The sequence below is a fragment of the Fundulus heteroclitus genome, chromosome 12 (genome assembly GCF_011125445.2).
Source record: "Fundulus heteroclitus isolate FHET01 chromosome 12, MU-UCD_Fhet_4.1, whole genome shotgun sequence".
Classification (NCBI taxonomy): Eukaryota; Metazoa; Chordata; class Actinopteri; order Cyprinodontiformes; family Fundulidae; genus Fundulus; species Fundulus heteroclitus.
Window position 1 is genome coordinate 15,938,695 of NC_046372.1, and position 7,965 is coordinate 15,946,659.

The following is a 7,965-nucleotide window of genomic DNA, read 5'->3' on the forward strand; positions in this document are numbered from 1 at the left end:
ACAAGCAGCATTCACTCCTCCTGAAAGAGCGTAGAGCCACAAGAGACAGTCGTCTGCATTGTCGACAGCTTTGCAGCAATCCCTCATACTGAGCATGCATGAAGTGACAGTGGAGAGGAAAACTCCCCCTTTAACAGGGAGAAAAACCTCCAGCAGAACCAGAAACAGGCTCAGTGCAAACGCTCATCTGCCTCGACTGACTGCGGGTAAGAGAAGACAGAACAGAGACAGAAAAAACACAGAAGCACACATTGATCCAGGAGTACTTTCTATGTTATACGGTAATAAAGGATTATCTGCCTCCCCTGGATGATGTCACAGATAACAGAATGGCAGACCAGGTGAACCTATGATATTAAAAGAAAAAAAGACTAGGAGAAGATCAAGTAACATCAAGTTGGGGAGTGGTGACCTAGTGGGTAGAGCATTGTGCTTGTGTCCCAGAAGTTCTCGGTTCAGCTCCCACAGACTGCCACTCTGGGTCCTTGAGCAAGACCCTCAACCCCAGATTGCTCCCCTGGTGCCACACATGGCAGCCCCCCTGCTCCCCAAGGGGATGGGTTTAATGCAGAGAACAAATTTCATTGGAATGTATGTTGCAATGATAATAAAAAGATTATTAGTATGAAAAGTTGACATAACAACAATTCATTCAAAATTGGAGAACACCAGGTGAACTCAACAGAGTGAGAGAGATAGATCCATCCGTCCATGATCTTTTGATCCAGCAATGAGAATTTCTGTCTTGTCTGACTTTAAAAGCAGAAAAGTTACAGTCATCCAGTTTTTGTCAATTTAATTTATTTATATGGCCAGTTCACTACACGTCATCTAAAGCCACTTTACAAAGTCAATGCAATCAAACCATACAGACAGATCGGTTGAAAAAGTTATCCAAGGAAAACCAGCAGATTGCATCGAGTCATTGGCTCGCAGCATTCACTCCTACTGAAAGAGTTTGGTAGCGAGCGTGAACAGTCACCTGCATTGTGTTGTAGACTTTGCAACAATCTCCAATACTGAGCATGCATGTAACAACAGTGGAAGAGAAACCTCCCCTTTAACAGGGTTACAGGGGAGGTTTTTATGATCAAGGTTTGTATGTCTTTGCGACATGGTTGTTGTCTGCCTAACTAATTGGATTCATCAGGATTTACGGATAAATATAGCTGAGTATCATCAGCATAATGTGGAAAGGCCCCACATTAAGACTTTTAGTCTTCAAAGCATCTAACCGAGTTTTGGATCTCGACCTAAGGACCTTTACAGCAATTATTCCCGCTTTTCTCTTTCTGCCCCAACTCCCAAGAAATCTTTAAAAAAAAACGATGAGACTTGGAGGTCCTCAAACCAGGCACCCTCCTGTCCATCGACTCACCTTGATAGTCTGTCCATGAACATCACAAACAAATTAGTGACAAGGGGAATGTGAATTAACCTGGCCAGCCAGATTGATAATGTGTGGCATTCTAGTTCTGCATGTTATCAATCTGGGACTGCTCCATTTTATTCCTTTTGGGGAAAGGAGGAACCTTCAGCAGAACTCTCCAAGCTGATTGGGCGAACCAACAACTACTGCCCGCCTACTAACCGTTGGTTTTAGACAATCACAGTATCAAATTAAAACATAAGTAGCAGACATCACCAGAAACCATAAGAAGGAAATTAGGTAAAGGCACTTCTTGCTGTTCTACTATCAAAGATGAAATCGTGGATGTGGTAGCAGTAGCAGCTACGAGTGCGTCACCCTGCTCTGCCATGTTTATGTTGGTTCGGCTGTATTTTTGACCGATCTGTCTGTATGCTTTGATTGACTTGACTTTGTAAAGTGCCTTAAGATGACATTTGTGGTGAACTGTTGCTATATAAATAACATTTTATTTAAACTGAAAGGAGGCTGTACACCAATGTGTGTGTAATATTTGATTGGAAACAAATTGTCAGAGGTTACAGAATTTGTATGGAAAGGCTTTATTAGTTCATTCCTTTAGGTTTAGTTTATAATTTATTTCCTGTATTCTGTTCCCTGTGTATTATAGTTAATTATGTCAGATCTCCATTTGGTTTTAGTTTTCCTTGTGTCTTAGTTCCGCTCCTCCTTGTTAATTATTCTCCTTCCCTCAGCCTCCTTGTTTATTTCTGCCTCAGATACACTTTGTAACAGTCAGATCATTCACACCAGCCTCCAGTGTCATTCTCCCCACCCCCCTCAGTATTTAAGTTCCCAGTTAGCTAGTATTCCCTGCTGGATTCTTTCATTCTACTTCCATCTTCTCTGCTACCTTTTATCTCTGCCTGTGCCCTGTTTCCTGTGTCTCACTGTAAGTCTGTCATTTGTTATAATTAAATCTTTACCTTCAACATCCTGCTCCCGAGTTCCTGTCCTGCAAACAACCCACCAAACATGACACTCACCTTTCCTATAATATTTACAGTGTTCTGTTGACAGCATGACATGAGCTTGAATTTAATTCTTCGTGCATTATGTCGCAACAACAGGAATCGGGTAATTTTCTACTTGGCATGTTGGTTGAAGGAACATATTTGGAGAAAGCTGGAGTCCATGTTATTTTAGTTAGAGGTGAAAGTCAAAGAGCAGAATCTGAATTATTTTACAACTCAAGCAAAAGCTGATCCAAGCATGCAATTTTAAGATCTTCCAACCTTCTGTTTATAATAAATAAAAAATACAGTCAATGAAACATGGTGTATTTAAGGTGCATGTTATGTATGTTATAGATAAAAAGATTTTCCAAGAGCAATCACAGAGGAAACACAGAAAACTAAGAGCCTGTGAATGTTTGCCTGTGGGTGCATATCGGAGATGAATTTGAGATCTCAAGCCCCAACATCCAGCAGCGTCCAACATTCAACAGGCTGCAACCACCGAGATCAAACCCGTTTAGATTTACAGTCCTGCAGCCAAGCTTTCAACAAACAAAGGAAATGGCACATTACCCCATCGCTCTCTCTAAAAAGTTGTACTGAAAGGATAAAAAAAAAAAACCTCTCTCAAGTTATTCAACAAATGCAAGTTTATTTGAAGTACAGACAAGGAAAAATGAAGAGCTTTTTTTTTCTGGGCTTGCTCTCCATATGACAGCAATTTGGGAGTATTGTGTGTTTTGGCCCAGGCGTGTGGTCTATGATAGATGACAAGGGAGAAAATCACGAGCCGCTGGCTCAAACACAGACATGCAAATTGCTTTCAGCTGATTGCTGAATTCTGCTTGATATTTATCAAGTGTATTACAGCATGTCTTCGTTTGCAGACGGGAAGCAGCTGATCGATCCCCCCACAAGAGGGTGAACTGGGAGCTGAAGGTTTTCCTCCACCGGGTGAAAGTGTAAACCCCTCAAGTGGCCGGAGAACATTGAGAGATCTAATGTTTCCTTGAGCTAATTTGGCTTTAGCACAACAAAAGAGATGCAATCCAGATATCCAGGCACCCGACGATCCCACCGAACCAATCTTGTTTTTTTAATGTGTTCAGGCGTTTGTGGAGATTTTGCAAACTCTTTCATCGGACCTGGTTACAGGAAATATGTAGCAATGTTTGTAATTTGTCTCTGTCCACCTTGGGAATTGAGCACGCTTTTTCTTTTTTTTTTTTTGCAAACTACAGGAAGGTATCAGCCTCTACAGTGGCTAAATGCCACAACAGCTTATTGTGATCGGAGTGGAAAATGAATTACAGAACGTTAAATTCCACAGAAAAAAAAAAAAACTTTCTTTCTGAGATCAAAGGAGAAAAAATATACAAGAAAAAACAGATTTGCAGGAAACGTGTTTTGGCATCAGTTCACATAAGTGGGTTGGATCCGCTTCCACACAGCACACATGTGGCTGCTTGCCCTGTAGATGGCCCAATCGACTTACTGTGTTAAATCCAGCCAAGAGAGCAGAATAACATGCATTTTTGTTTTGTATTTTCCTGCTGAGTTATTACAGAAGTCATGTAAAGGAAATGAAAAATAAAAGCCAGAAAAAAAAACATCTGAACACATTTCCTCCTTTTTTTATGATTTTAAGAAAGAAAATGTTCCTCTTATATTTAAAGCTACTCTATTGGTCTGTGCATGCCTGTATGTAGCCAAGGTGGTTTTTGTCCTATAGCACCATGAAACCCAGATTTTATGAGGCTTGTGTCAGACTGATCCGACATCATTTTCTGATACTACTTCTTCTAAGGAGCAGGATTATTCCTCAAGGGTTGAGCGTCAAAGATTTATTTTAATTATCAAAGCCTATAAATGATCTAAAAGTAGCTCAGACATCCGAATACTTAATACACAAAGCTGACTGTAGTGTTTGTCGATCTTTTATGTTTGGATTCAGTTTAAGTGTCAAGCATGTAAACATTAACTATAAAACAGTTAAGTAGACCTTATCTAAAACAAGAACTTCTATAACTCCTCATACAATGCCTTAAGCTTTCTTCTTATCACAAATGCTGTATTGCCTAAAAACAACCCTTAGATATAAAATATAGACTATAGGTAGACTGCACAAATAGGAAAAAATAAAGAATTTTTCCCCTGCAGAAATTTACCTTATGTTCAAACTTGACAAAACGATTTTAAATAAAAATTAACACCATGTGTACACACACAAAAAAGAATACATACACATGCTGTTAAAACCCATTAAGTTTTACTTTTCTGTAAACCAAATCAGAAATAGGATAATAATAATAATAATAATAATAATAATAATAATAATAATAATAATAATAATAATAATAATAATAATAATAATAATAAAGGCTTATCTGTAGACATGAGACCATCTTTATCTCTACCTTTCTCAGTCTTCCTGGTTTTGTTCCTGGTTCATGTCAGTGAATCATATTAGTTTTGTTGTAAAGTTATTTTTTTAATTATTATTATTATTATAAGTATTTTCTATCATAATATTATTATATTATGATAGAAAATATTATTATTGTATTATTATTATAAGTATTGTCAGCTTTCACCTGGCTTCCGCTGTGGTTCTATAAGGTGTTAAAAGTCACTTGTTTCATTCATCTTGTGCCTGAAACAAGACGTTTTCCTTCGCAAACACCTCCTGTTGTGTGGTGACAGTCGTGGTTTTTGGTTTTGCATCATATTGCTCACAGTTTAGGGTGTCATTTCCTTAATATTAGAAATACACTTGAATTGTATTGTTTTGAAAACGAAATAGTAAAAAAAAACATCCAGAATAGGTGAGAATTTTATTAATATGAGCTGTACCACAATGGTTAAATGACTTAGATTATAAATCATCTTCTTGGCATTTGGAAAAAGATTCTTGCTTCACTAAATATTTTTGCATGATCAGTGGATCCAGTCTTCGAAAACGACCCAGCTCTTTTCTTCAGCCCTAGATTTGTTTGGATTCTCCGGCCAGAGTCAGAGATCAGCTTCTTACCTAATCTGGTAACAAGCTCCAGAAGGAAAATTACTTCCTTCCAACTCACCTGCAGTGACCCACAGCAATCAGGGCTAAACGGGTTCCTAATCATAAAAAAAAGAAAAAAAAAAAAATCCTGTAGGTCAGCAGACGCATAGGCCGACCCGGCCTCCTCCAACACCTCCTCCCTCGACAGCGCAGCTTTGAGAGCAAGTGTTTAAAGCTGTCACTTTAAATAGGCTCAGCGTTTGGATTATTTAAGCAGGACCCATGGTGTGTTTAGTTTGATGCCGGCTGCAATATCCTGCGGCTCGGTTGATCCCCACGACTCCAAATTTGGGGCAGCAGTCGGGTATGGTGTCAGGGAAAGGTGAATGGTGCTGGGAATCCACTCTGAGTGGGTTGGAAGGTGGGACAGGACATGGGAGTAGTGGAAAGCCTCCAAGGTTCTTTTAAAGTTTATTCTAAGACTGCACCAAAAAAAAAAAAAAAAAAAAAAAGATGAGAGCATTATTCAGCTGCTGAAGATGTTTGTTCTGTGGTGCATGCTTACAACCGTTGACATCTAGAGAAGCCACTCTAAAATCAAGGTGCTTGGGGGGGTTTCTTGTGTCAAGTCCTTCAGAGCTGATGGATATCTCCACATCTGCATCCAAAGCTTGTCAGCAACAGCTTCAGCAGTAGGACCACCTCAGCTGTCCATGCAACAGAACATTTCACGGCATCAACGTGCGTTTTTCTAACCATCGGTCCACTTGGTAGCAGCAGAACAAGGAGGAAAACACAAGAGACAAACATGTTTGTTGTATATGTGTTGCCGATAAAGTCCTGTGCACAACAATCTAGTTGTTTGTGGGGGCTTGGGGATCACAGGGTGTTTAAAGAAGACGCACTGCAAAAAGAGAACTAAAAATTAGAACAATTCTCTTGAAATGAATGTATTTGTCCTTGATTTGAACTGGTAAATAAGATTATTTGCCAATGGAATTTGTGTTTTTACCCCTAAAATAAGATAATTAGATATACTTCACTTGAAATAAGATGATGGAGATGAATTGTGCCTATTTTAAGTGCAAAAATCTTATTCCATTGGCAAATAATCTTATTTACCTGCTCAAATCAAGGAAAAAATATTTAATTTCAACAAATAATTTCTTATTTTGAGTTCTATTTTTGCAGTGCGTATGCCTGGATCTGACATGATTCATGTACGGAAACGAAGGACGCCTGGCGCACCTGCACGCCAGTAAATTATACTTACAGGTGTTTCTGGCTGCTGCAGGGAAGATCCGAAACATGCAGCCATCGTGTCCATGTCTAAGTTTGAAAATTCGGTCTTCGTTGTGAAGTTGTTTAATCTGTTGATTAGGTGGTTGACGTTGGTCGTGCAGCTTTGAGAACATTCTGAGTGCTCGGGTTGGACCGCCAGCTGACTCCAGAGGAGGTCTGGTCTCTCTCACCATCACCTGCAGCTTCAACCAGGTTTAACAAATGATGCTGGAGGGACTCGCCGCTGTGTAGCTCTGTCAGAAACTCCACCTGAGATAACACACGATGCCCGTACGTCTGTCCCAGCTCTGTCAGTCTGATTGGAGGGCTTTACAACTGAACAGGAAGTCTGCTAATCTGTAACCCGAGCCAGGGGAAGGAAGAAACCAGGAACCAGCCTCCAGTGCTTTCACCCGTCGTATTAATCACCAGAGCCGGGCCTAGCCTCATTTACAGAGGGGAGCATGGCTTAACTAAACATCTTCTCCATAAAATAAATGCTTCCAGGCCACTCCTGGGGTAGTTTTTTTTTCTTCTTCTTCTTTTCAGAGGCGCATCTGATTTCAATTACCAGGAATGCTGTAGGAGGCAGCGGGCCTGCGCCAACAACCCCATGGCAACGGGAAGAGGAGCCCCGAACCAAAAAGGAGGAGCTGGTGAGGCAGGATACTCTGATTTAATAATTAGTTCCTGATGCGTCTCATTCTGTTTCATATCTAAGAATGAGAGTAAAAATAAAGTCGGGTCTTTGAAAGTCTGCAAACTGCTTTTGTTTTCAAAAGTCAAAGTCCAAATCCTACAGTTCTGAAAAAGGCAAAAAAAAAAAACATTTCTGATATTGGATTTAACAGAAAACCAACCAGGTTGGTCTGGGGGCAGAACAGGGTTTACTGTGGGTCTGAAACATGCTTACAGCTCTCTAAGCACCACGTTAGAAGGATGCAAATTCTTCATAAATTCTCCTTCGTGTACTTTGGGGTCATTTTGAGGCAAAAGGACAAAAGGTGTTTGGCAATTGGGAAAACATTACAAGAGTTAAAGGTAGAGCAGACAATCATTCCTGGAAATGTAGTTAATACAAGTCCCTTTTTTAATAACTGCACATGTGCAAGACCATCCTATCCTACCCAAATACAATCTGGTCTTGTTTCATTCTACTGAGGCCTTTCTCTCCTTTTCATAAAAGAGAGACAGTTCACTTTTTGTGACTCTCACCCCTTTTCAAAGCACACAGTGAGAGCAGCGCAGCTACAATGAATGGCTAACGCCGAAGCTAACCGCTACGCTATCCGGATACA